Source organism: Hemicordylus capensis, chromosome 9 (assembly GCF_027244095.1).
Source record: "Hemicordylus capensis ecotype Gifberg chromosome 9, rHemCap1.1.pri, whole genome shotgun sequence".
NCBI lineage: Eukaryota > Metazoa > Chordata > Lepidosauria > Squamata > Cordylidae > Hemicordylus > Hemicordylus capensis.
In genome coordinates, this window is record NC_069665.1 from 15257084 (window position 1) to 15279674 (window position 22591).

A 22591-nucleotide genomic window follows, 5' to 3' on the forward strand; every position below is an offset into this window, starting at 1 on the left:
CTGCTTGTTAGTCAAGCATTTCCCCACTGCGCCACTTAAGGTGACTTGAGGATGGGGAACCATCTTATTTTTTTATTATTATTATTCTATGTTAGCTTCTTTGCAAACTTCTTTACAAAGCAATACTCTATCTATCTATCTATCTATCTATCTATCTATCTATCTATCTATCTATTCATCATATTTTTATACCGCCCGATATGTACAGTATATCTCTAGGCGGTGTACAAAATTAATATAAAGAGTATCAACTAGCTGGGCCGGGCACGGAGCATCTGCGCCTATAGTTCTCCCTCCCCTGCCTGCCTTTTCCCTCCCTCACCCACCGCCACTGTTTTCTTCCTCCACACCCACTGCCACTATTTTCTCCCCCCCCCCACTGCTGTTTTGTTTCCCGCTTCGCCCGCAAGCCCGTCTGCCAGCACCGCCGCTTTCCTCTCCCCCTGCCGGCAGCTTGTTTGCGAACTCTCACAAGAGCTGCCATGCATGGGATTAGTGATGGGTGCACCTTAGAGGAATATATAGATGGAGAGTACCATCACTAGTAGTAGCAGCAGGACAGTGTGGGCTTTTGGTGGCCATCTTGTTGGGGACTGGTAGGAATGCTTTGGCTCTCCATGAATTGGCCTAGGTGGGACGGGGGTCTTCTTTGCCTCCTTCACACCCTTTGTCTTAGCTAGTTAGGTTTCCTGGTCACAACTCACAACTGAGAGGTACAATGCAGGTCTGTGGAACCTAGGTTGGCTTATTGGTAAGGAATGCTATGAGCCCCATTGAGATAATCCAGAGAGGTCCATCTGCAGTTGCCAAGAATTTGCCTGGCAGGGTGGGCCTTCTTTGATGCCATCCCAAGGCTCAGGAATGCGCTTCCTGCAGGAATCAGAGCCTCCTCATCTCCGACAGCTATTTAAAAAACTCTTCTTAAGACACATTTATTCTAGCTTTATAACTAGAATTGTTGTTCTAAACGGTTTTACTGTTTCCATTTCAGTCTTAATTTGTTTTATGTTTGTATTAAACCACCCAGAGATGTGAGTTTTGGGTGGTGCACAAATATACCAAATAAATAAATACTGTAAGGTACACGTTTGGCATGGTAAGGATTTCTAGCCATTTCCTTTGAGGTTTTGCGGCGCAGGGAGTCATGGCTGGATTTTCTCTATTGGGGGAGCATTGCCAACCTTAATGGTGGTATGGTTTGTGGGGTGAGAGTGATGTTCTCTGATGATACCTTGACCTTGTCAGATCGGCTAAGAGGGGAAGTGAGCTATGTGGCTGCTCTGAGCCAGGGTATGCCCACCTGGCATTGGCTAGAGGCCTTTGCTTTAGGTTAGACCAGGCCTGCGCAGCTTCGGCCCTCATGCAAATGTTGGCCTACAAGTTCTGCAACCCCTGGCTATTGGCCACTATGGCTGGAGATTATGGGAATTGTAGTCCAAAAACAGCTGGGGTGCCACAGTTGAGCAGGCCTGGGTTAGACCTGTCAGTGGCTAGGGCACTAATCTCCATCCTTCTCTACGTGGGTAAATAAATAAAGTTGGAGCCCTTTTTGTCCAATTTCTGCCTCGTATCTTCATTAGTGTGGGGGCAAATGCCTTTCTTCTGTGTTTTGAAACTCTCACCCTTTAAAATACAACAGTAAGCCCTACATAATGAAATGTGATGGTCAGCAAGGGCCATCACACACCTTTATTGTGGAAAATGCCAGTCTGAATGGGAACCATGGCAGGGGCAGAGGGTTAAGCCCTCAAAGGGTCAAATCTTTGCATGCAGTGGTCCTGAGCTGCACCCAGTCTGGCTTCCATCGACTGAATTTAAAAACCCCAAACGTTAGATTCAATCACTTGCTTAAAGTAATGTCTAATTTCACCCTTATATCCTGCCTGCTCGTTAATGTCCCGAGGCTGCTAACTGTCAATATTTAAAACTGTAAAAGTAGATAACACATTTAAAACCAATATAAAAGAACAAAACCAGCAAATAAAATCCGCAATAACTATGGCCAATAAAAACTTGGAAATGAATATCCAATTTAAAAGAGGGGACCAGAGCAATAAAGCGCCATAAAAGCTGGAGAGGACAAAGCAGGGTTTGCATTTCGTTCATTTGGTTCCCTCCTTATTACACGTGGAGGCTCTGCTCTGTAACTGGAAATGGAAGGCCGGTGGGACGCAGTTCCTAAAAGCTCAGCATGACTTGCTTCTGCACAGCCACACAGGGAGCCCTTTCTCACGATCAGTGAGAAGAGCCACTGGGCAGGCAGCGGGAAAGGCTGAAGAAACTTAGATTCCTTGCAGACACACCTTGTTGGGTGTGTGATCGTGCGCCCAGATGCTCGCCAGCTGCCTCTGGCAGCGTGGAGGTTCGCGGGCCGGGATGTGTCATCCCAGCCCTCGGACATCCCATAATGCACCACCAAGGTGTGCAGTGCATTGTGGGGATCCCCACAGAGATGGGTGGGTGCTTGTCACTGCTACAGCCCTGGCTGCAGGACAGACGAGCAAAAAAAAAAGAGAGAGAGAAAGAAAGCAAACACACACAAAAGAGGCGGGCTCTGCAGGCAGGTTTGCTGCCATTGCTTCTCACATGCAGCCAAGACGGTCCGGGCGCATCCCTATGGCACACTGTTTGTTCCCCATCTGAGGATCACCGGCTTGAAGTCCCCATGTCCTCAGCAGTGTTGCCACTGTAGAAGAAGAAGGCGGTGAGTAAAGACCCTCCTCCTCTGTTCCTGATTGGCTGGCTATGTGCTGAAGCTCAGTGTACCCTTATGGACAGGCTTCAGAAAATTAGCACTGAGTTCTCCCATTGAAATTATGGGACAAGTAAACATGTCCTGTTAATTTCAGTTAAGACTCCTTATGAGTAACTTAGTGAGGATGTGAGCCAATAACTGTAGACACTTGCCTCCCTAACTGAAACACTTAAATGTGTTTTATGTGTAGATACAACTACACATTTAAATGTTACAGTTATGACAGAATACTCCAGTCACTGGCTTACATCTAAATTAACTTGGTCATAAACAATCTTATTGAAATTAATGAGACATGCCCATTAATTTAAGTGGAAGCTCTCAAACATCTCTATGGGGTATCTGAGCTGAAGGTTTGCAACAGAAGGGGCACACTTGTGTGTGTGTTTTTTTTAAGTGTTGGAACCCCTGGCTCAGGAGATTAGTAAATGGAGGTTTCAGAAAGACCCTTAAATAAAAATGTTCTTCATTTTGATATGAAGCATACTTCAGAGAGCTGACAAACTTACAGCCTTGAGCTAATATGGCTGTAGGCCAAGAATGGAATCCAGTTTCATCATAAGATTTATGATGACCATTCTTATCTCATAAGGGAGATTTTGAGCCAATTATTAGAGTATTTTAAGCATTAACCTCTAATTTGTTCTTCCTGAAGTGTGTGTGTGTGTGTGTGTGTGTGTGTGTGTGTGTGTGTGTGTGTAAGAGGGAAAGGCTTTTTAAAATTGAATGTTGTGCTGCACCACTGTGAGGAAAGATTTCTGCTGAAGAGTCGCTGATAGAGTGGCTGAAGAGTGGCTGACTCTTCCTGGGGGGGGGGGGGAGCCTACAAATTTTTGCCTAAGGTTTTAAGTCAAATCCATATGTGCAGAATTTTCACACAGAATTGTACAGCTCACCATTTGCCTCCATTTACTTTATTACGGTGATTTTCCTGTGCCAAATCTGAAATACCAAAATAATATGGAAATACTAAAATCTGAAATACTAAAAAAATAATAAATACTAAAATAATATGGAGTTTTGTACTCCATATTTTCAGGAAGTGAAGATGGGGAAACACTTGGAAAATTTCTTTGATGGACTGAGACTGACAAACCAGTCAGTTAACTAGTAGCTGCCTTTCCCCCACAAACTCTTCTTCAGAATGACTCTACATCATAGCAGTCCTGCAGAGGTGCAACATATACTATACTGAAGGGAAGGGAAGGGAAGGGAAGGGAAGGGAAGGGAAGGGAAGGGAAGGGAAGGGAAGGGAAGGGAAGGGAAGGGAAGGGAAGGGAACCACCTGTGTTCTTTGTAACAGACATATCCAGATGCTGTTGACTACTAGAGATGTGCATGAACTGGATTTTTCAATTTGCTTCGAATTAGAATCAAATTTGGATTTGGTCCAAAAATCTGATTGGATCCTGTTTTGGAAACTTTTTAAACCAATGGGGGGGGGGGCTGAATGGTTTTTAAAAGGTGCCAAATGGCTCCAAAATCAAATTCAGACTGAATTTTGAAAATTCGATTCAAAGTCAAATTGAATTGCCACTATAAGGGGTGGTTCTTTTTAAATTCAAATCACTCGAATCACAAGATTCAAGTCAAATTGATTCAAATTTGAATTGATTTGCACATCCCTGTTGACTACAACTCCCATCATCCCTAGCTACAATGGCCTTTTTGGGATTATGGGAGTTGTACTCAACCACATCTGTGAATCTCTGTTACAGGCACTGCTGCATGCCACCCCAAAGACTGGTACATCACACTCACAAAACTTTTTAAGAATCTCCCACACCAAATGAAAGAGTCACGTTGTTTCATCCCCTTGAGTACTCTTTGAATCCTACTGACACCACTCGGATTGACCAATTTCACCCCTCAGACTTTGGGGAAATTGTTAGAACTACTGCTACGATGAATATTTATATATTGCTCTTCCACCAAAATGATTTACACCCAAAGAAGAGGTCCACTGATTAGCAGGTCCTCATAGTGCAGGACTACTTGCTTATGGGGCAAAGAAGAGGAACAGAAAGAAGACTGCTGGGGGATAATGTTCAAAAAGACCTGTCAAAGAGAATAGTCCCTTAGAAAGTAAAGTAAGGAAGGAGAAGGAGAGGGAGAGGGAGAATAGGCATGATGAATTCTTCCCAATAGGTTCTGATGCTGCTGCATGGGGAAGGAATCTAATATAGGATTCTTGCCACTCTCAGGCAAGAGAGACAATGCTTTCACACTGTATTGCCCTCACTCTGAACTGGCTTCATTCACTCTTTTCTGACACAATGATTTCATTGATTTTGCAGAAGCATGATGTCACCACATTCATTGTGACTAGCTGGCTAGGATCAGTGTAGGAAAGAGAAACAGTAATTACAAATGACATTGAAACAAAGAGGAAAAGTTTCAAAGAGCCACAAATCAAAAATTAGCACACATAATTTCAGTGCCTCCCTAAGCACTGCTTTTGCCAGAATTAGTGAAATGGATGGACAATCAGTGCAGTCCTAATTTGAACTTAATGCTTCCCTGATTAGTTAACAGAAGGATACGCTAATTCCCTGTTCTTGCAGTATTTTTAGTTCAATCTGAAGTATTTGCATGACTTTCCATTTTCAAAAGTCCATCCATCTGCCACCCAGTAGAGTCTTCAGTGCCTTTCTGTACTCATAGGTTTTGTAATTATGTTAATTCAAGAGCATTTGGTTTTGAACGTCATATTGGGCTGGTTCAAATGAACAGCGGCTGCTACATGCAATAATGTCAGGACAGCATTCCGAATGCACCCACCTTGATGTCACTAAAGGATGTGCCAATGTGATCTTGGCACATCCTTTAATCATGCAAGAGCACTGTTCATCCAAATCAACCCTCTGCATGCGCTACAAAACTCGGCTTAAACAGTGTAGAGGGGTGATTCTGATGAACGCTCCTCACACATGATTAAAGGACATGTTGAGACTGGATCAGCACATCCTTTAGTGACACCAGGTTATGCACATCCTGGCTGCAGCCCTGACCTTATCACATGTAGTGGCCGTTGCTCATTGGAATCAGCCCATTGTTACTTTCAGCAGGTCATGGGACATAGATCTCAGGTAGTTTTGAGAAAGCAAGACTCTGAGTCATGCCTCTAATCACAATGCATTTGACTTTCAGATCAAAGGATGGTCATTAATCCCCTTTCACCCACCAGGAAATGACACATTCCCAACCTCACAACATGAAAATAAAGCACCCTGACAGACTCATACGTGGAGAGAGCATCTAAAGCTGAACAGCTTAATCTGAAAAACCCAGTCAGCAAGAGAAAGAAGAAATTATAGTATGACTTCTAAAAATGTGAACATTCAGATGAAGCAATGAAGACATTTACCAAAGCATATGGAAATCATTCATTGAGGCTCTCCACACGAGCTCTTACCAGGCTCTGCGAGGAGAGAGGGCTTAGACAAGTATGGAGCCATCCCTGGGTGCCCAGATCAGTCACCCACACAACTACCGGCTCCATCATGGAGCCGGTAGGGGCAGCAGGGATCGGGGGCCGCCTGTCCCCTGGAAGTCCCAGGATGCCCTGTGTGCGTGCACTGGGCATTCTGGGGAGACCCCCAGAGCCGGGAGATGGCTTGTAGCCTCCTGGTTGGGGGTCTACTAATGTGTCACCACAGCACAGAGCTGCGGTGGCACACAATCAGTAAAAGGGGATTAGTCCTTGTTGGGGTGGGGGACTTAAGTGGGCTAACCACCTGGAGCTGCACAGCTCCTGGTGGTTCCCATGACTGCAGGAAAGTGGGCTGGGCTCCCTTAGCCTGCTTTCCTGTAGTCGTGAGAACAGCCTTATTGTGTTCTTGAGGAGGGCTTTCCTCCCAAAATACAGAGGCTAGAGTGTGGGCCTCAGAAGACATAGTTGGCATAGTGAGAGGGTATTTTCCACCTTCTTCTCAGTCTCCATTTTGGAATTATACTGGATTTGCCAGCAGTATCCAGTATGTTGCATGGCTCAGTACAGCTTACAGATAGCTTCACCAAAGCTCTGCTTAAGGGATATAGAATTCAGCCATCTAAAACGGCACTTCCAGGAGCTCAGCTATAATTGTGTGCACGGGTTCCAAGAATCCGTGTGTAGATGCTGAAGGGGCTGCCGAGCAGAACACCTTCTTCCCTGCTGCCACCATGGGCCCCCAGCAGTGCCCCTCTCCTGTGTAGAAGCGGCAACCTCCCTGACAGGAGCTCAGGGTAGGTTGCCCTTCTCCCACCACTCAGCAGGCTGCCATGCATGGCATTCAGCTGCCTTACTCAAATGGCCACTGCTCATGTGCAGCAGTAAGCTGAATGGCAGGCCAACAGCTCCATCAGGGAGGCTGTTGCTGCATGCACGGTGCAGAAAAGAGGGCAACACCAGGTTGCAAGGGGGAACTGTGGTGTTGCGGGGGGGGTGCTGCTGGGTAGTGGGGGGGGCACTTCTATAGCAGGAGAAGGAAGATGGTCAGATATGGGATCAAAACACTCCACATTTCTTTTGTTTATAAAAATGCAGCTTTATTCTACAAGGGACCAAGCAACTCTGAGATCCTATTGCATTATAGAAGCTTCTGTAGTGTATTCTAAACTGGAGAGATCAAACTGCAGCCCTCCAGACTCAGGGGTGTAGCTATAATTGAGCAAATGGGTTCAAAGAACCCAGGGCCACCAGCTCCTGAGGGCCACCCCAGCTCCACCCCTCCCTCTTTTCTTCATTATCTCCCTCACTCTGAGGGGCCGCCAGGGAGAGGGATGAACATGGGCCACCTCTCCCCTCACTACACCCCTGGTTGGACTACAACTCCCATCATTCCAGTTGCCAGGAATAATGGGAGTTGTAGGCCAGCATCTGCTTGAGGCCCACAGACTGAACCCTTCGTCTAGATTGAATTCATTCCTTAAGGGCACCATCCAGGCCTATTAGACTGTTCTTGGCCCACACAATCTGAGAATGCACCAGTGTTCCTTACATCAGGGATCCTCCAATGTTGTTGGCTACAATTTCCATCATCCCCAGATGCAATGGCCTTAAGCTAGGGAATATGTAAGGTGTAGTCAGCAACATCTGGGAATCCCTGTTCTAGGGAACACTAAAGTTGTTCAGCACCCAGTCCTGCTCTCCTGTATCTCATATAGAAGGAAAAGACGAGTAACAGCAGAGATTGGTCAAGTTGTCCTTGGGAGAAGCTTGCCCAACTTCCCACAAACATGACTAATCTTCTATTTAAGGAATTGCTAATAGATTCCGGAGGAACTGCAGGATTTCTAAGAATACTATATAATGACCATGAATGAATGTGGAACATAGTTCACAATTCAGAGCAATCTGCAATAAAGCTTTTCAAAATTGAAGGTAGCAAGTTGACACTAATTTATAATAATTATAATGTTATTATAATATTAATATTACTTAATAACATTAAGATGATGATGATGATGATGATGATGATGATGATGATGATAAACAACTTTATTTTTTTAAAAAAAAACCCATAACAATTTGTTTTTGGGGGGTGGCTCACAATACAACATTAAAACATGAAATAAAAACACACAACACATTAAATCATAACAGATCAAAAGAAAAAAAGAAAATACAAAACAGAATGTAAAGCCATTTAAAAACTCTTTAAAAATCAGTGGGAAATCTAACTTAAAAATCAAAATTTAAAAGGCCTGAGTGAAGAAAAAGGTCTTTACCTGGTAGCTAAAAGAACAAAGTGGTGAAAGCAGGTGAACCTCACTGGGGAGGCTATTCCATAAATGGGTGAAACCACTGAAGAGGCCCTCTCCCTAGTAGCCACCCACCTCACCTCCTTTGGGAGAGGCACTCGGAGAAGGGTATTATACAGCAAGAGGATGCTGATGAAACAAACAGCATTAAAGCAGATAGGAAGGTAGGGGGTATTTTGATCTAGTCTAGTCATCATCTAAATGCTTTTTTTGGGGTCCCATGGCTCACAGCATCTGAAAATCTCTCTTCTGGCAGATACCACTAGTTTGAAAGTCTCAGCATTATCCAATCAATAAATGAACTCTTCAGCCATTGATCTGGCTCCTCATTGTGATGGACAAACTCCTTTTGGGTCAATTTAGAATCAATCTTGTATTTATGAGCTTTCTCCATTAGCATCCAGAGGGAACTCATTTCTGCCCATTCTTCCCAGCTCACAACTTTGGTGTATGCATGCTGATGATGCCACAAGCATATATTTACCATTAGAGATGTGCATGAAATACATTTTTCAATTCATTTTGAATTCAAATCAAATTCTGAAAATTTTTTTCAAATTCTAATCAAATTGGAATCTGGTCCTAATTCTAGATTTCTGGTTCTAGCAATCTAGAATTTGAATAGATTTGACTGTTTGGGCACCTTGTTTAACCAATCAAGGGGCCTGAATGGTTTTTAAAAGGTGCCAAATGGTTCTTGAATAGAATCTAAGTTGAATGTTGAAAATTTGATTCAAATTCAAATCTAATTGCCCTTTTAAGGGGTGATTCAATTTGGATTATAATCACTTGAACCTCCCCAATTCAAGTCAAATTGATTCGAATTTGAATCAATTTGCACACATCCCTGTTTACCATACCTTCCTCCAGAAACTGTAGTTCCCTGCACCAGCCGTGGCTAAAATTCACTTGAAAGGTCACCCATCAAAACAAATCCAGTGCAAGAGAGGGTTTCAGGTTTGGTTGTGGGACAGCAACCACAAAAATGTTTTCAAGAAACAATGTAGTTAAACAACTAAAATAAAAAGAAGCGACTTGCAAAACAGAAGTCTACTTGGTTCAGTGGTTTGGTCACATAGTTCATAGCAATTGAAAATTATTTATATACTGCTTTTTAAAGAAAGCTTCTGAATTAGTCATCAGTTACAAATGGTAGGAACAAAACATTCTCGAGAGCCATTCGACATGCTGTCATGTGACTACAATTCTGGTCTGGACCACTTCAGACTGCAGAGGGGTGGTCAGAATTTTTAATTGTCCTACTACTTGAAACTCCCTAAATTGGCAATTAGTGCTGTATGTTGAAAAGAGATTTACTCCAGATCTTTCTCTCTGTGGGGTAATTCCAGAACACCAGTAAGAGTAGTTGCAGGTAGGAAGTTTTAGAAGAAAAGCAGCCCCTTCCCCCTTTCTACTGCAAATGCTTCTCTGGGGGGATTTATTTTTGTCCAAGAGAAGCCAAGTATGGATCTGCAACAAAAAGTTGTAATGTATTCCTTGTGTGCCTGTAATAAATGTACCTGTACCCGAGCACCATGATTAGGCACTTTTCTCCTTCTTAGAAACAGAAGGGGTTGAGACTGTCTTGAGGGAGTATTCTTCAAGCAGAGACATCTCTCCCTCTTTTTGTTCAAGCCCTGCTTCCCCCGCCCCTCACCATTCAGTTCTATTGGCCCACCAGGTTGTCTGTTAACTGCCCTCTAAGTCTGTGAACATTCTGCTCCATTGAGGGACTCGGGCAGTTGCAAAGAGTCTGGGCCCCCTTCAATTTTTCTTCTTCAGATTCTTGTGAAATGAATGTATCTGTGGGTCATCCTGAACTTTCCAGTGCTTCTCTCTTACCCATAGGTGATCCAGTGATGCATCCATAAGGATAAAATTTCCAGCTCTTTTGGAAATAGGTATAAGATGCTGTCAGGCTACATTCATGACTGCAGTTCCATGTATCATTTGACCCCTCGAAACTCATCATTCTTAGGCTTTCTAGACATCAAAACCAATTTCACATTGACTAAGTTCACAAAGGAAAAAGAATAAAGCTTTGGGATTGTTTGTATTATCTGAAAGTTGAAGACTGAGTGACTGAAATTCACAAGATGTACTCCTTTGCCATCAGAAAGTGTTTAGATTTGCCTAGCTTCCATTTTGATTAAAATGCCTTGTGACAGCTTTATAGTATTAATTTCTTCTTCTACTCTGCTTTTTTCTTGTTTTTTAAAAAAGCAATATAAATCACATTTGCTTGCATTGCCTCAAATACACAAAGGCATAGATAGATGGCTTGGATGGAAGTTAAATTGCAACCATATTGTAACTGATCATGATTACCCATGGATTATTCATGGTGGCAGCCAGGATTGCTCCAAATTACCCTCAGTGCTGGAAAAGGCTGATAAAGAATAAAGTTATTTTTCCCCAAGTCCTTTTTGTCATAGAATCATAGGCTACCTTCACACAGAAGACCAAACTGGAGGTGAACAAGCCAGAGATTCCATTTGATGGTTGTCCAAATGTGTGAAATCATGGTTTCATCACAAAAGTAACTCAAGGTTTTTAAGGCAGAACCATAATCTTAATCTTCAGTTTTTAGCAAGTTTCATCGCTTGAACCTGAGGTTTGAAGGCGGCATTGTGTTGTCCAAATTCTTCCACTGCGGTAACCTGGTTTTTGTGCTGTGCTTGCTGCCAAAATCATAGAGGGGTATGATTTTGGCTCACCTCAGACCAGCCCAGATATGTGCCAGAGGTGGTCATTCTCACTGACCACCTCTGCAAGCTCTTGCTCCACCTTCCACAGTCACTGCATTCCTCTACACCAAGGATTCTCAACATTGGGTCCCCAGATGTTATTGGACTTCAACTCCCAGAATCCCCAACCAAAGGCCACTGGGGCTGGGGATTATGGGAGTTGAAGTCTCAATGTTGAGAATCCCTGCTCTAGATATTGCCCAGCAACAGGGACACCATGTTGACACATCCCAAGCTTCACAGCATGTCAAAGGGGAAAACCACACTGGGGGACGGCAGCTTTCCACTGTGTGTTGTGGTCCCCCCTTTGGCAATCTGCAGGAAAAGGGTATGGAATGACAAGATGGGCACTTTGGACCCCCCCGGTATATCTGTTTAAAAACAGAACTCCTACTCCTCACCTCCTCCACACTCAACCCCTACCGACTCCTAGGGAGTCCAAGCCGCTCCATGTCTGGCGTTTCCCTATGGGTTCAGTATGGCAAGATCAGGGATGGCTCGGCTCCTAATTCCTAATTCCCGAGCTAGGATCAGTGTTGCAGCATATGCAGATTGGCCACCATGGGGAATCGCAGGTGAGGGGAGCCCCTATTTTCAGTTATCACGATCCCTTTCCAAAGTAACAGAAACATAGTGCCCCCTTCCACCCGCCATTACCAGTAATTAGGGGTGTGCACAGAACCGGCTGGTTCCGGACCAGACTCAAACTGGACCAGGCCAGTTCAGTCTGGCACTCCCTTGAACTCCACCCACCCCATCCAGTCCAGTCCAGGCGGGGGGTGTTCACCAAATAAATAAATAAATAAATAAATAAATAAATAAATAAACAAAATTTTACTTAACCCCTTCAGGGTAGTTGTTGGAGGAAGGGAGGTGGTCAGTGGAAGTACCCCTCCCCCTGCTGTCCTCCCTTGAAGCCCAAACCGGCCCATTTGGTTGGCTCTTCGGCCCATTTGGGTCTTCCTCCTCCAGCATGGCGGCCATTTTGGAGGCCGCCGCATCTGCAATTGACCTCTGCATGACTTCTGGGCAGGGATTTCTGGCTCAGTCACCTACTAGAGAGGCGAAAGCTTTGGTCTGTGAATTCTGTCTGTCCCAGGAGGGCCCCAAGGAAGCAGCAGACTTTGCTGCAGGGGATTTGGGAAGGCCGCAGCCCGTGAGTAGGCTGTGACCAAGTCAGCCAGGTACATTATTTTTCATTGCTGATTGCTTGAAATCTGTGTTGCCCAGGTTAATGAAAACTCCCTCTTATAATTGTTATTATTGCATACCTTTTCCCTTAAATCTAATAATTACCCCTTGTTGTTTAAGTACGCTATTCTTCATTTTGCATTTGCCTTAGTCACACACACCTCTGAAGGCCTAGGACTGCTCAGCCTTTTTTGGGAGGGTTTTGCCACTTTACCCCCCAGGAACCTTATATGGAGAGTGGGTTTCCCCACATCAAAACAAAGTGGATGCTGGCAGCTTACTTTGAATCCGTTATTGTCAAGGATTCAACCTAAGTGAACTCCCCCCTCCTGCTCTGGCTTTATTCATCTCTTGATCTGGGCATGCACCCTAAAATTGCATTCACTTTTTTAGCAGCAGCATGTTGACTTTGTTGTCTACCTCCATTCCTCTCATGTGCTGCTGCCTGGCCAGGTCTCCCTCATCCTGTACTGGTAGATTTGATTTTGCTCAGCCAAATGCAGGACTTCACATTTGTCTCTGCTGAATCTCATCTTGTTAGTTTTAGATCAATATTTGAGCCTGTCCGGGTATCTTGATATTTGATCTTGCCAAGAATCAATGTCAAGCTAAGAGTTTCCTGATTCCTCACTGAAAATAGGGACATTCACTTGTTTCCAGTCTTATGGAGCCTCAACCATTCTCAAGGAGTTCTCAAATATTAGACAGTGGTTCTGATATCCCATCTCCAGATGAATTACATCACATTACATTGGCACTCAGAGTCATCTAATGGCACAACAACAAATATTTATATACTGCTTTGCAACAAAAGTTTTCAAAGTTTATATGGAGTTTACATGGAGAAATAATAAATAAATAAGATGACTCCTTGTCCCCAAAAGACTCACAATCTAAAAAGAAACATAAGACAGACACCAGCAACAGTCACTGGAAGTACTGTGCTGGAGGTGGATAGGGCCAGTTACTCTCCCCCTGCTCAATAAAGAGAATCACCACGTTAAAAAGGAGCAGTGGGAAAATGACTTGACTAGCAAGCCAGAGGTTGCTGGTTTGAATCCCTGCTGGTATGTTTCCCAGACTATGGGAAACACCTATATCAGGCAGCGGAGATATAGGAAGATGCTGAAAGAAGGCATCATCTCATACTGTGCAGGAGATGGCAATGGTAAACCCCTCCTATATTCTACCAAAGACAACCACCTTGGTACCCAGGGATGTAATTAATCTGAACCTGGAGACTTAAGAGTTTAAGGTAGCTAGGTGTTCTCTTTCTACCTCTTTACCTAATGAGCATTTCCCTCCTTTCTTCTTTCTGCCATACCCTCAGGGACATATTTTCAGGAGGCACTGTGGGCTACAGAGAGAAGGGGAGATCTGCAAAGAAATCACCCCTCTCTATTGCATGAACGTTTTGACATCTGGATGTCAGCCACAGTGTTTCATGACTTTTTAAAAGTAACCCCCCTTTGCATACATATTTCTTTTTTGCAAGTTCAAGAATCCCAATAAAATATAAAAACTCATAGTCTACATGCAATTTTATGAACATCTGCTTCCTTCAGTATTCCAGATCCTGTGGTTTTTCCAGTGACTACTTCAGAGGGAAAGCCATAATTCTAAAGAGCATCTTGTTTTTGGAAGCAGTCTGAATGTTAGGTGTAACATCTCCTCCTATAAGTCAGAAGCAACTATTTATCTATTATCTTTCCTGATTCAGTCTGGCATTTTGCAAAGGCCTCCTAAAACACCAATGAGCTTCTCCATTGTCCTACTATACAGATTATTATTATTATTAATAATAATAATAATATCTGAACTATGGGACATGAATCCAGTGCTCATTATTTGGCAAGTTGGTAAACAGTATGTTAGCTTCCCTTTCACTGCTGTCTTGGTGTTGTTCTTTGAATCGGTCATTAGAAATGCCATGACCCCATGTGCCTATGTACATGTCTCCATGACCCTTTAACCTTCCCTTGAAGGCAGTTGTAATTGTACACCTCCTGCTCTCTCTCTCTCTCTCCCCCCCCCTTTGCTCTTGCTACAGGCAGTGGAGTGAAAGCCTCTTTGTTTGAAAAAATAAAATATGAAATAAAAGAAATAATTTCTTTTGGTTTCAAGAAACTGCTCTTCCAAATCAGGACTGGAATGATAATGTGTGTTTACTTGGCAAGCTGCTCTAGTGAACTGAAACTTCTATTTAATATTTGTAGTTGCATGGCTGGAAAAATCATCATAACTGTGGGATTTACTGTTATAAACCAGTAACCAAATTTTAATAATGAAGCCATGAATATATACCTTGACTTGAGGGCTCCTTATTTGTGACAGGGTGATATTTGCTTTGAAAGTTGAGGTCCCCAAACTAATATGTTGATATATCAATGGAAGTTGCATGAATGAGTCCCCAGCCAGCAACGTGTTGTTCTCCTTTGAAAGTCATGGCTATTCTTCCGTGGCTGTTTCTTCCTTCTGTATTTGCAACCCAAAGAAGAAGAAGCTTCAAATACAAAATAAATTCTTTATCCCAATGATGCTAGAAGGCCAGAGAGAAATAATTTAGGGAAGAATTTCAATTTGAAAAGGTCCTTGTTCCTAATAACTTTTTTAAAATCCACTTCTTTGTAAGACACAGACCATCATTTACATATAAATAGAAATGTACACACCCACACAAACGTGTATGCATGCACCCACATTCATCCTCACCAAATGAATTGTGCAGGCTCTGATCCCCCATAATCAAATTGATTCCTCCACTATTTACATAGTACTGTTGTCAGTAACTTCTGGGCAGCCATGTATTTGCTAAGGATACAAAAATCTGAAAGAAAGACGGGAATGACAAGGCATAGCACAATCCAGACTATGAAAGGCTAGCTGTGCAGACCAAGTTGCTTCCTTTGTCAAGCCATGTTCTCATCATTTTAAAAAAAAAAATATAGCTTGCTGATGTGCTCCCGTTTGCAAAGGATCATAATTATCATATCTAAGCAGCTGGTGGAGCTGGCTTGTGGAAACTGCCCAAATGACCTCCCCAATGAGCCCTGACATCTGTGACTTTAACTAGCATGCAGCAAGAAAATCCACAATCCCTTCCTAATGGCAACATGCTTGAATATATACATTCCATTTTTATATGGGATTGAAACTAGGAATGCTTCCTGGTCTGACTCCTGCAACAATCTTCATCCCAGATTTTGGAGGCCTGATCGTCTCAAAGTAGAACTGAAGGACTAGGATTCCTCCATTGTTTCTAGATCTTGCATAAAGTACTAGGCCTGCTGCATTTGTGCCACAATTTTCAGTTCATTCACACTCTCCCCCATCCCCGCAACAATTACCCCTGCTAACTTGGCAAAGAGGCACCTTTTAACATGGTGATTCTCTTTAGCAGATTCTCTTTTAACATGGTGATTCTCTTTAGCAGGAGAGTAACTGGCCCTATCCACCCCCCCAGCACAGTACCTCCAGTGACTGTTGCTGGTGGCTATCTTACATTTCTCTTTAGATTGTGAACACTTTGGGGACAGGGATCCATCTTATTTATTTATTATTTCTCTGTGTAAACCACCCTGAGCCATTTTTGGAAGGGCGGTATAGAAATCGAAGGAATGAATAAACAAATAAACAGTGCAATGTTTCATCCACATGTTAAAAACCCATCTTGCTGCCACCATCTATACAACTGCAAAAAATAAATAAATGCATGCACATTCAAAGAAGCAACCTTGATGTGGTTTAATGCAACCAGCTGTTCAGACTGGGTGGAGTTAGTGCACAGGAAAGTATCCATACAGCAGTAGCACCTCAAAATACTGATGAAATCATATAGATAACCACATCATAACTACTTGTTACTGTGTTTTATTATAAAAGTGCATGGTCTTTGAAAACATGGTGTGTGGTGGCGGGTGGAAAGCAACTGAAAATTACACACACACACACACACACACACACACACACACACGATTGCTGTGGCCAATGGCACATCCTTCAGTTCTAAAATAAGTTTTTGGAACTTTCTTGCCACACCAGAATTCAAGAGCAGTGGAACAGAAAACAAAGTGAACTCACGAAGAAAGAAGAGATCTGAATATCTGCAGCTGTGCAAACTTAAGCTGCCTGTTTGGCCCTCCTTCCTCAAGAGACTTCAAGAGTTGTTCACATAGGAAGCTGCCAGTATATGGCAGCTTGGTCCATCTCACTCTGTATTGTCTACACAGACTGGCAGTGGCTTCTCCAAGGTTACAGGCAGGAATCTCTCTCAGCCCTATCTTGGAGATGCTGCCAGGGAAGGAACTTGGAACCTAAATGCACTTCCCAGAAGAGCTGTATTTCCAACAAAATATCTTACAGTGCTCACACTGTAGTCTCCCATTCATATGTAACCAAGGTGGACCCTGCTTAGCTAAGGGGACAAATCATGCTTGCTACCACAAGACCAGCTCTCCTCCTCCACCCATTCCTTGGTGGCCCCAGATAGATGTGGCATAATTCCCAAGGCATTTTGGGGAAATGTGTGATGACTAGCTAAAGCCTGCCTCTTACTAAGAGCTCCAGAGCTGCCAGGGTGGCCTTTTCATGCTTGCAAGTTCTGCACGGAGTGAGTGTCACCAGGGCCAGCTCATTCAAGTGAGCAAATTTAATGAGTGCTCACTTGAGGTGTAAAGCTGGCAGTGGCAGCAACAGCCTGGGTAGAAGTCTATTGCCTACATCAGGTCTGCTCAATTTTGGCCCTCCTGCAGATGTTGGCTTACAACTCCCATAATCCCTGGCTATTGGCCACTGTGGCTGGGGATTGTGGGAGCTGTAGTCCAACAACAGATGGTGGGCCCAAAGTTGAGCAGGCCCAGCCTAAATCATGTGGCCTATTGCCTAAATCTTAATTTACAACTATTCCATGGTTTGAAAATCTACAGCAGGAGTAGGCAACCTTGGGTCTCCAGCTCTTGTTGAACTACAACTCCCATGATGGGAGTTCTAGTCCAACAACAGTTAGAAAGTCAAGGTTGCCTAACCGTGACCAGTCACAGGATTGTGACGGTCTTTCATAACTGTGCAGGCACGCCTTGCAGTTAGTTAGAGACGCTGGGCCAAATGGCAGGCCCAGCGTCGCTCTGGTTGCTGCCGCTGGGGGGTGGGGGACGACTGCTGGGCTCAGCCACGCAGAGGCTGGAAATTGTTTTTTTAAAGGAATGTTTGGCGTGGCATGGTGTGGTGTGGCATGGCGTGGCGTGGCGTGGCGTGCGCAGGAGACCCCCAAAAGTAGGTTGGGGGGCTCATGCACAGGGGTGTTCTGGGCCCCCAAATGACCTAAGCATACCCCTGACCATGACCTAGAACTTCAACATTTACCAACGTCAAACCATTTACTTCATTTTTTATACAAATTACCTCAGTTTTATCCTTCCCTGCAAACCCTTACAGCAGTTCTAGATTTCTCAGAAAATGTTTCTAACAGGATTCTTGGTTCAGCACTAGTGCAAACATGAATCTGTCTTGTATTGAGAAGAACAGTAGTCCATTTAACAACAGCACTTCCCTAGATTCCACTGAGCTATGATCCCACCCACTGTTCCACGTGAACACAGAATGAATTGTATGTTGCCACAGCTTTAAAAAGCAGCAAGAAAAGGCTAAGTGAAACAGATGGAACGTCGTGTGAATTTGAGCCTTGAGGGTATGGAAGGATGGAAGGGTAGCAACTGTGAAGTCCTGCCTGTTTCTTTAAATCATGGGCTGACATACAAAGCAAGGATGCACCAGTGCAGTGAGGGAGGAGCCTAACAGAAAGTCCCAACTAATTGCACCACTGCAGTGGGGAAGTGATAAGTGCTGATGCCCAGGAAGCCCTTGTGCTACTCAAAAATATGTCCCTATGAGATGAGCAACTTTCAGGGGCATATGTTTATGTGACAGAGGGGGAGGGAAGGGGAGGCGAAGGGAAGGGGAAGGCATCCAAAATAGCCACTTCTCCACTGCAGTGGTGCTGTTAGTTGGGAACCATGTTCCCAGTAACAAGGATTCCCAGATGTTGCTGACTACAACTCCCATCATAGGAACGTAGGAAGCTGCCTTATACCGAGTCAGACCGTTGGTCCCTCTAGCTCAGTATTGTCTACACAGACTGTCAGCACCTTCTCCAGGAGTCTCACTCAGCCCTGTCTTGGAGATACTAGAGAGGGAATCTGGGGCCTTCTGCATGCAAGCATGTGGATGGTCTTCCCAGAGTGGCCCCATCCTCTGAGGTGAATATTTTACAGTGCTCACACATGTCTCCCATTCAAATGCAAACCAGGTTGGACTCTGCGTAACAAAGGGAATAATTCATGCTTGCTACCTAAAGACCAGCTCTCCTCCCCAGCTGCAATGGCCAAAGGCTGGGAATGATGGGAGTTGTAGTCAATAACATCTGGGACTTCTTGCTACAGGGAACAAGGGTTGGGAAGTGACATTAGGCTTCTCTTTCACTGTACCAGTGGATGTTTGCTCTGTTTCACATACTTCCTCATGCCCTCCTCAGAATTAAAACTGGAGGAACACTTCCCATTCACAAAGTGTTTACTTCCCAAAGGTTTACTCAAGGTTTCCTTTGGAGTGCATACGTACAAAATATCCACTGGTATTAAAAAAAATGCTGGACTACATGAGCTTTGTCGGATGCAGCAAAGTAATTCTTATGTTATGTACTGGGGAAAATGAGATAGTATCCAGATATTGCAACTGATGTGCTGAATTTGGTTTTGCGATTGTCACAGACACCTCACCCATGCAGTTTGATGTAATCCCTTAAGGGTGACACAGCATCAACTCCACCTCCATGGTGAAAAGTAACATGCCATTAAGTTGACTGGGAAGGTGTAGAATTCATGCTGTAAGGCCTCTGTCTTGATGTCACATTTAATTTTGCTATATGAGTGGGATCTTCCCTTCAGCTATGTATCACGTTGGTGTATATACACCCAATATACAGTGATTTGCATACACACCTAATTATCTCCCCATCAATGTGTCTGTTATGTATAATTAAAGCTGTATATTTTAAGTTCTCAAGACTGATGTTAATTATATTTGGTTACATTTTACACAATTACTGTTAGTTACATTTTATCTGCAGATAAATACATGCCAATATTTGCCAAGCTCTCATCCAGCAAAATAAATCTATTTTTCCCCTCCTTTACGCTGAGCTGAAGATATTACTTATTATTTAGGATTACTGCATTCAGATGCAGAGCAGAGTAAAAATGGCCTGTTCCAATTTCACCGTCGCACTCACAGGCTGCAAACTTTGGTGATTTAGAGCCCTTGTTGATGGCAGCAATTTGCTTGATTGGTGGCCATAGTTTTCCTCCAAATGTTTGCAATTGCACATGTGTACATTTGTAGTGTAGAGCAGGGAAAAGAGGGGAATGAATGGGAAACTGTGGCTAACTATGCATGCCCCAGTTCCAGAATTAATTTTAGAAATTCTATTAATAAAACTGGATTGAAGAGGAGTGCAATACAGGACAGAGTGACCCATGAAACAGAGAAATGGAAAGGAAAATCCCCTCACCCCTGAAAGTTTCACCAAATGTAGTTACTCCCATTCGAGAGCTGGAGTGACTCACCGTCTGAAGCTCTGAAGTTTGAAATCTGCGAGCGCCAGAATTCATGAGAGGACTCCTTGATCTTGGCACCCCAAATATCAACTTCACTCATTACTGCAGCAGAACAGGAAACACTTTCTTCTCTTGGCAACAGAGAATCATAGAACGTCAGAGTGGGAAGGACCCTTGGAGGTCTCCTAGTCCTACCCCCTGATTTGTTCATCCATAGGAACACAGACATAGGAAGCGGCCTTCTCCCAAGTCAGACCATTGGTCCATCTAGCTCAGTATTGTCTACACAGCCATCATATCTCCCCTTAGTCTTCTCTTCTCCAAGCTAAACATATCCAGCTCCTTCAACATAGGAATATAGGAAGCTGCCATATATTGAATCAGACCATAGGTCCATTCAGCTCAGTATTGTCTACACAGACTGGCAGCAGCTTCTCCAAGGTTGCAGGCAGAAATCTCTCTCATATTGGAGATACCAGGTAGAGAACTTGGAACTTAGATGCTCTTCCCAGATTGGCTTCATCCCTTGAGGGGAAGATCTTACAGTGCTCACACATCGTCACCCATTCATATCCAACCAGGGCAGACCCTGCTTAGCTAAATCATGACAAGTTATGCTTGCTACCACAAGATCACCTCTCCTCTTCTATACCATTCCCTATAGGTTTCCAGACCCCTCACCATCTTGGTCACCTTCCTCTGAACCTGTTCCAGTTGATCAATGTCCTTCTTGAATTGCAGGCCTCAGAACAGGACACAGTATTCCAAGCAAGTCTGACCAGTACATAATAGAAAAGAATAATCACTTATCATCTGGCCACCATACTTCTGTGTGGTCTGAGATTGAATTCACTCTTTTAGCAGTTGCAAATTCTAATTCATTCATTCATTCATTCATTCATTCGATTTCTATACCACCCTTCCAAAAATGGCTCAGGGCGGTTTACACAGAGAAATAACAAACAAATAAGACGGAACAGTGTCCCCAAAGGGCTCACAGCCTAAAAAGAAACATAAGATAGACACCAGCAACAGTCACTGGCGGGATGCTGTGCTGGGGGTGGATATGGCCAGTTACTCTCCCCCTGCTCAATAAAGAGAATCACCATGTTAAAAGGTGTCTCTTTGCCAAGTTAACAGAGGTTACTTGTTAACTGGTACTCTAAACACTTTACAACAGTGTGGCATAGTAGAGACTAGGGATGTGCAAGACGGCTCGAGGTCTAGCTGGCTTGCACTCGAGCTGGCCTGGTCGAGCTGAATCCACCGGGCCAATCTGGGGCCAGTTCAGGCTTTAAAATAAAGGGCAAACTTACCACCATTCCAGGGCTTCAAGGGGTGCTACCACAGTCAAGGGGGAAGAGTGTCTCCTGAGGTTCCCCTTCCCTCCCAGGCTTCCCCTGGTCTCAGATGGCCTGTTTCAGGCTGGTTTTGGCCCATTTGGGGTCTCTCGTTGTTGGCAGCAGCCATTGTGCAGACTGGTCACCTACCCACATACTTTTCTGGTTTTTTCTTCATTTCCCTTCCCCACCCCCCAAGCTGGGCCCAAACCAGTTTGGACTCACCCCAAACCAGGCCTGGCTCTAGTGTGCACAGAACTGGACTGCACTGGACTCCATTCCGTTTTCCAGTTCTACTCAGTCCAAACTGGGTTTTCCAGTTTTGTGCACAGCCCTAGTAGCACTAGCACTTAGCACTTACATTTATATACCTCTCTATAGCCGGGGCTCTCTAAGCGGTTTACAATGATTTAGCATATTGCCCCCAACATTCTGGGTACTCATTTTACCGACCTCAGAAGGATGGAAGGCTGAGTCAACCTTAAGCCCCTGGTCAGGATTGAACTTGCAACCTTCTGGTTACAGCGTGGCAGTTTTACCACTGTGCCACCAGGGGCTTAAGTAGAGACTAACATTTTGAAATTGGAGCCAGGTGAGAATCCCTGGTCTTAAAGCTTGCAAAGTTGCTTTGAGCACACTGCTCTCTCATCTGGCCCTACCTCACAGGACTTTTGTAAGGACAAAATAAAATAGTCCCCTTGTCACAGTCATCTATGTCCAAGCAAGCTATCCAGGAACAAATCCCCAATGTTTTCAAGGTAAACCTCAGAGTTTTAAAATGCCACCTGGGGCACAGCTGATTATTATTCCAAACAGTTCCTGATTATGATTCCACCATTTCCCGGTGGTGTTTTTCCACGGAATCATAGGGCACTCACCAGCATAGCTTCTCCTCAATAACTGCCCCCTCACCATTGGCCAGTCCAGCTTTAAATAACCCACAACAGTCCTGACAAATCTCATGAGATTGCAGCCTGAAATGAGTTCTCATGCCAAGATCTTGTGAGAGTTCCAGCAGACTATTTAAACTCTCAGCCCCATCAACATGGTTGGACACTCTTCCCAGCTGGGGCTGTTTTAGACTATAATTGTCCCTATTAAGCCCATCATTGGCTACAAGGTGGGGCACATGACACACAGGCCAAGCTCTCCCAGTATTTGGGCTAAGTTTTCCTGCTTTCTAATGCCCTGCAACTGCCATTC

The 22591-nt window shown here is 44.1% G+C and overlaps 1 long non-coding RNA gene across 3 annotated transcripts in view; it reads right to left on the minus strand.

The window, feature by feature from the left end:
- LOC128334533 (uncharacterized) overlaps positions 1-22410 on the minus strand; it is a 48939-nt gene extending 26529 nt beyond the window's left edge. For 2 of the 3 annotated variants that reach the window (XR_008311305.1, XR_008311304.1), the window contains exons 1-4: positions 22267-22410; positions 20730-20822; positions 20058-20179; positions 14743-14913 (exon numbers count right to left, since the gene is read on the minus strand). This is a non-coding gene — a long non-coding RNA (uncharacterized LOC128334533). Of the gene's footprint in view, positions 1-2489; positions 2687-14742; positions 14914-20057; positions 20180-20729; positions 20823-22266 lie in introns of those variants that run through there. The other variant, XR_008311306.1, reaches the window with a different exon arrangement.
- Positions 22411-22591: the final 181 nt, after the last annotated feature.